This window comes from Belonocnema kinseyi, chromosome 3, assembly GCF_010883055.1.
Source record: "Belonocnema kinseyi isolate 2016_QV_RU_SX_M_011 chromosome 3, B_treatae_v1, whole genome shotgun sequence".
Taxonomy (NCBI): Eukaryota; Metazoa; Arthropoda; class Insecta; order Hymenoptera; family Cynipidae; genus Belonocnema; species Belonocnema kinseyi.
In genome coordinates this window covers 49,346,934-49,354,111 of record NC_046659.1, presented here as the reverse complement: position 1 = coordinate 49,354,111, position 7,178 = coordinate 49,346,934, and positions in this window count along the sequence as shown.

Sequence of the window (7,178 nt, the reverse complement as noted above, 5' to 3'; positions counted from 1 at the left end):
ACTTCGTAACAAAAGAGTAAAGTAATAAATGTTTCATTTGCATGGTACTGAAAACATTTAAAAAACTGTTTGCTCAATAATATTACTATTGGTCAAAGTTTCATGCAGATTTTCACCCAAGTTTAAATTACAAAAATACTTGGATTTTAGTAAACAGCGATTTATTTTACCCGTTAAAAAATTCTCAAGATTTAATTTTATTAATAAATAACACTATTCTACAGCGATTTTGATTATGAAACATTGATGGGTGAATAGGGTATATTGATAATTAAAACCTATAATAAATAGCGTGATGTGTGTTGAGAATCATCTTGCGCTGTTTATTAATAGTCTAATTCGTGGATTTCCTTAATTACGTATATTTCAAGCAAATGTCCAATCATGGGGGGGAGCCATTGTTTTGATTATCATATAATATATTTGGGTGCACTAAAAATGAATCTGATCAAATGTTACTGGAAATTTTCCTTGGTTAGACAAATAAATAATAAAAAATATGTCCGCTAAATTCTGAGCGTGCTCCAATCGCTTCCCTCGAGTCAGATCTCGCGCTTAATAATATATTTGAATCGCGCTACGCTCTCCATCTTCGTTTTTCCTTCCATTTGTACATAGATCTTTCATAAATGAAGGTCAGATCATGGACATCCAATAACAGCAGTAATTTAGTGATCATGTATTCTCTTTAGAAAAAGCTCCAACTTTAACGAATTCATTCTCATCACGTGTTGCGCTGCGCACTTGATTGAAGTATGTATAAAACGCGAAATTTTTTATATTATATAGAATTTTATTATTTTAGAGATATATTATAATAATTTCTTCACTTAAGGATAGAACTGACGATTTGCAAGAAACTTTTTACTGTCAAACATTTTATTGCATCGTGCCATTTTTAGATAAATTAAAAATCTTAATTTATTATGTTGTTTTTTATAAAGAAAATGAAAACTACGCGTCTTCAAATATTAAAAATATTGAAAAATTAAACATTAAACATATTATTTATCATTTCACTTTATCTTTTAACGGTTTCTCACCAATTTTAATTTTTCAATTTTCAGTGTTATTTTTCATGATTAAACAAAAAGATCTTTTCTGGGTGAACAATTGTTGTACATTAATTTTTTTCGTATCTGTAATAGTTTGACCGCAAATTGGAATTTTTAAAATGTTTTTAGTTGTTTTTTCTTTGGATAAAACTGGAATCGTTGGTCAAAAAAGCTAGTTCACGAAGTTAAAAAAGTTATTAACGTTTATCGAAGATGTGTACACATATTTCTGTCTTGGGTCGTAGATTAGGACGCACGTTATGTTTGTTTCGAATTCAGAGGGTCCTAAAAAGCGAAGATTTAATTAAATTAACAATAGTCAGTTTTCATGCAAAACAATTACCATCGCATTATGATGAGAAATCAAAAATAAAAAAGATTTAAGTTTATCGATACGCGCAAAATAAAAATCATTATAAAAAAACCCTCCTCCTAACGTAAATACGTTAAATGATCAAATAGCCTTTTGGAATAGGAATGACAACTATATAAGCATAATATGAAGTTAACACCTTATCCCGTTATTTCAAATCTAACACAGTGCCAACCTCATATGGTATTTACCTAGTTGAGATTCGCATGTCTTCACTAAAACCACCCGTTAATGTTCAATAATAATAAAGTCAAATTTTGTAAAATATTTCAAGTAATTTAAAATAACAATATATGAGTATCAAGAATTTTAAAGCTTTAAATTTAAAATATCGTAGCAAAGAATGAGGGCTCTTAATTTTAATTAAATAAAATAGCAATTGTGCAACAAATGTAGAAGAGGAAATAGTATATTGCATAATAAGGGGGAATATTTCTCCTTTCTGCGGCAAGGGAATGTTTTCTGCAAGAGTCGAAGACGAGCGCACAAGTGCGAACTTGCACGGAAAAAACTGAGGTTGCCATTAGAAGCCATTTTTGCTCCCAAAGAAGCTGCAACAAAAGTGAACCTAACTTGCTGAACACGAACCCAAAGCGATAAGTGAGCTCTAAATGATACCTCAGTTGGTGTTCTAGACTCTAAAGGATTAGAATTATAATTGAGCCTATTTATAAAGAACCTATTTTTCGCTTTGCCCACTTCGACATTTTATTTATTTAATAACATCAATCTTGCCTTAAAGCACACATGTTCTCGAAATCAGATGAACATAACTTAAAGAAGATAATTAAAGTAAAAAAATACTACTGCAAGTAAAATAGATATAATGACTTGATAAATAACATTTCAGGATTATAAAGCAAAGTTGTAAACATAAAGGCATATTCATATGCAAGAAGCTTTTCATCTCAAGTCATCGGCCGATAACTGTAAATCGATCCCTAACTTACCAGCCGTACTTTACAAGCGGTTGGTTTGTGAATGCGCATCCACGTTCTTTTTAAGTGAGCTCCAAGGTCTAAAGGAACACCTTTGGCTCTTTACAAGTATCTATTGGAACCCAGGTTCTAAATGATACCAACTTTCATTTGAGCCGCAACTTTAGTGAACCCCCAGTTTTTTCTGTGTATAGACAAGACGTGTTGAAAACATTTCCGTATCATAGAAATTCGGAAAGATCAACTCCGAGTCATGCATGACATTTTTTACACACTCCTTCTGTTTTTGGTACTTTTCCAAAGTCGAAGGAAAAAGGGCCGCAAAATGCAAAAAGCCATTAATCCAAGCAACGCGTTTGACAATTTCGCTTGGCACTTTTGGCATGCAATACTATCCCTGCTACAGATATCGATTATGAGCCGTATTCTTTCGCTGACGCGATTTTTCCATTTACCACGGAGTAGAAAGTACTTTCACCTGACGCAGCTCGAGAAACGAGCTTGTGGTCGCGCTACACGTGCATGAAAATAGACCAAAATTATTGGGGTATCATAAACCAATTTTAAATTTTGTTTGGAGAAGTGACAATTTACTATATTTTAAAAAGTAAATTGCTGACATGCTTGAAATACATACTCAAAATTAAACATTTGGAAAACTTTACTATGTCAAAATTAACACACCTTAAGAATAAAAAAATATAGATCTGCCGCCAGAAGGAGGTACAACTGCCAGCAACTTATGTTACTAGGTGAAACAACACCTCAAACAGGCACCCAAAACAGTCTCGGTCTGATTTCAGCACTCCTAATGAAGACAGAGAAACTAGAGGGATAGGGTTGCTGATCTAAGTGACTCCTACAGTCTCGTTCAACATAAGCGATACATTTTTAAGCCTTTTAAGTACAATTACCTATATTAATATTATTTTTATAAAGAATTATTTTTGAAAGAATATTTAAATGATTATTATTTTATTCTGTTGATTTTCTACCAAAAAGATGAATTTTTCCAAAAAAATCAAATACTACAACTTTTAGTACAAAAATTAATTTTTATAACAAAAAGAAAAAAAATGTCAACAAAATAGTTTAATTTTTAACCAAACTCTTTACAACGAAAATCCATAATCATTGACCAGATAATTGAATTTCCAACCAAGTAGTTGAATTTTTAATCAAAAAAGCTAAGGTTTCAAATAAAAATGGAATAGGTTATTTTTCAGTTAGACTAGAATACTAGAAGAAAAATAGATTTGATTCCGCCTATTAATGTCTGCGATGTATATTTGTTTATTGAATTGTTTATATAATTAATTAATACCACTCAGCCTTGAATTCCGATGGCTACGCATCATCCAAATGATAAAAGCAAGCAATTTTAGAGCAGAAATATACTTTGAAAACAAATATTCCTTAATGTTGATTATTTTTCAATACAATTTGCTTATATCAATCAGCTTCACAGGCTAATAATTTTTTTCTTCTTTCTTATACTGTTCTGCATTGAATCAAAATTACATGAAGTAGGGTAAGAGCACTAGTTATTGGCACCTTAAGAGAAATTTTAGACTTTAGGAAATAAAAAAACATATAAAATATTGAATTTTAAAATAGTGATAGTTATAAATACACTTCAAATTTTATGTAGAATCCACTGGTATGCTGAATTATTATTTCATGTTGAAAAAACTGAAACGTATTAAAACTAAGTATGTAGTCCAAAAATATTCGTGCTTGCCAATGCTGACCCCAGTTATCGACACCCCCTGCCACTAGTGATTGGCTCTACATTCACATAACCTCTTAAAGTTTTTGTAATTGCATAAAAACACTGATTAAAGAAAATTATGCATCTAAAAATATTAAATAATTTTTCTATTAGCAATAGTAAATCTAGTGTTTTATTAATTTTGTTTTTAGACAAGCCAATATCCTTGACAGCAGATATGAAACTTAGCTATGTCACATTAGTTCTTTGGTATACGTTTTCTTTTTCTCAAAGGTACTTTCTGACGGTCATACATGTAACAATAAAAAAACAGAAGATATAAATTTTAATGATTTTGTCAGTTTCTGATTTAAACTAGCAAAATTAAACAAACAAATTTAAACATCGATATATAAGTAGAGTCAAAATGAATCGACCGATGATTTAATAAAAACTTCTGCTATTTTTATACCCTCACAGCAATATGATATACCGGAATATCCCATTTGATCCCATTTATCTCCCAGGTTTTCCCAAGGAACTCCTGATATGCAGGATATCCCTGGGACGTTTCCGGGATATTCAAATGTCCCAAGTAGGATATAAATTGATTTTCTATATCCCACTTGGGGCATTTGAATATCCCGGAAACGTCCCAGGGATATCCTGCATATCCTGGGGTTATCCCCGGGATATCCAAATTTCCGCTTTGCGGGATATCTGCCGGGCTATCCATAGGATATCCTTGGGACAACCTGGGAGATAAATGGGATCAAATGGGATATCCCAGTATGTCCTATTTCTGTGAAGGTACTAATTTTAATTTCTGCGTAGCATTTAAAACATTGTACCACAATATTAATAGATATAATATGCATAAAGGTAAAAAATTCTATTTATAATTTAAATAAAAACAATATCTCCCTTTACGTAAACGCCTAAACAGAATAAAATACGATATGAACAATACTTTGGAGGTTACGATTACCGGTATATATAAATGGCAGCTTCGTGTATTATAATTTTTAGCTAGTTTTGCATCTACTAAATTACAACTTTTATCGTTCTGGCACTTTTAACACGACATTTTATGAGAAATCCGTGAAATGCTCCATGTCAAAAAAACCTTGGGATTGCATAAGCTTACTTTCTTGTGACGAGGTATGGGTGTAAATGAATGAAATTATTCCAGAATTGCATGTTTTGGTCATTGGCACTGAAGTACCAATTGTTAAAGATCATACTTTTTATGTTAATTTCCATTGGCACCCCCCTCTAATATTAATTAATACATTATTACCGAGGTTTTATTCTTATTTGTATTGAATTTAAATATTTCATTAAAATACTTACAAAAATGAAACAGATATACTTCTTTCTAACGTTGCTATAAAAAAATAAAATACTGACGCTAGCTAACATTTTTGTTGAAAAGTCGATAAATTCTTGGCACCCTGACAATGAAAGAGAATTAAATATTTTATATCTAAATTTGACATTATTTTGCATAAGTTGTATATATCGTTTTGCGCAAAAATGGTAGTCAAATTAAAATAATATCAGTTGAATACGATAAATATTAGAATTTTCTTAATATTTAACAAAAATCAGAGGGGGTGCCAATAACTGGCGCAGTAATAACCATTGGTGCTCTTACACTATAAGAAAAATGTTGCCTAGAGGATAAAACATGAAATGCAAAAAATGACACTTCTTTAACTGTTTGCATTAACATAAAAATTAAATAAACAAAGAATAAATGATAAATCCACACTAAAATATTTCTAGGAGATTTAATCCTGATTTTTTAAAAAATCTCAAATCGGTGCATTATTGCGTTCTAAATATAATTTTGAACCTCGTTTTTCTTTCCACCCTACTGTTGACCGCTGCGTTACAGGCACACATCTATCGAAGGAGTATCGAAAACCCGGCCCGATCCCGAGTCGATATATCGCATTTTGGGCTGAAGTCGAGCCGAACGACATTATTTCGAGGTTTAAAGACTGCCGAATAAAAAAAATGTGCTTACCTTAAAATACTCAGATGAGGTATCTCGAAAATGGCTCATCGATGCAGTAGGCGGTTTGAAACTATGGGAAGGTATAAGAAAATAAAGTAGTTGATTCTAACGATCTTTCTTAGTCTGCAAAGTTTATGGCATGGATACCTGTAACTTTCGAGGAACCATCATCTATCCAAAAAAGATTGGTAGTCCAGAACCCCATGTTAAAAGTGGAGGAGTGGACTATCATAGATGCGAAGAAAAATGCCTGGGTGACATAGTTAGGCATGAGTGCGTTCCTTCAGTGGTCCATAGCATCGAGAAGGTTGACTGTAAACCGTATCTGGAAATAAGAAGGATCCAGATAAGAATACTTTCTAAACCGAAAGAGACTATGATGACAGTGTAAGAGCAGCTCTCCTTGAAAAACCCGAGAGATAACGCTGATCCTTAAATGAATAGCGTAAAATCCTCGAATTTACATTTTATTCAAATTCATCGAAACCACTGGAAATCTGCTTCAACCATATCAAGCAGGTGTATGACAGTGGACCATACGACTTATGCTTTTATTCAAGAACCTTGGTGTTACAAGGCCGAATTGAAGGGTATACGTTGGAAATACAGCTCTATAATCTACAACAGATCTGATGGAAACCCTAGGACAGCGATTTACGCTAGAAGGATATACTAAAGACCTAGTTTCAAATAAAATTGAACACCAAAGAGGAGGAAGATGTCAGGGCATGGCGATCTGTGCAGCATACCTGTCGTTTGATTCTCTTGGTTCACGGCCATCAGAGAGATGGAGACGTTTGGTAGATTACTCTAGTTTGAACGAATATCCAATTATCATTTTATGTGATGCGAATGTGCAACATAACCTATAGAACAGTACGGACATCAACAATAGAGGTAAGTACCTATTAGACAATCTTTTAAATACCGATTTACCAATATTGAATCGCGGAAATTTACCAACCTTTGTAACAACTGGATGTCATGAGATTATTGACTTAACCCTGTGCTCTATAACCATTAGCGAATAATTCAGGGACTGACACGTATCATAGGAACCCAAGAGCGACTGACTGGG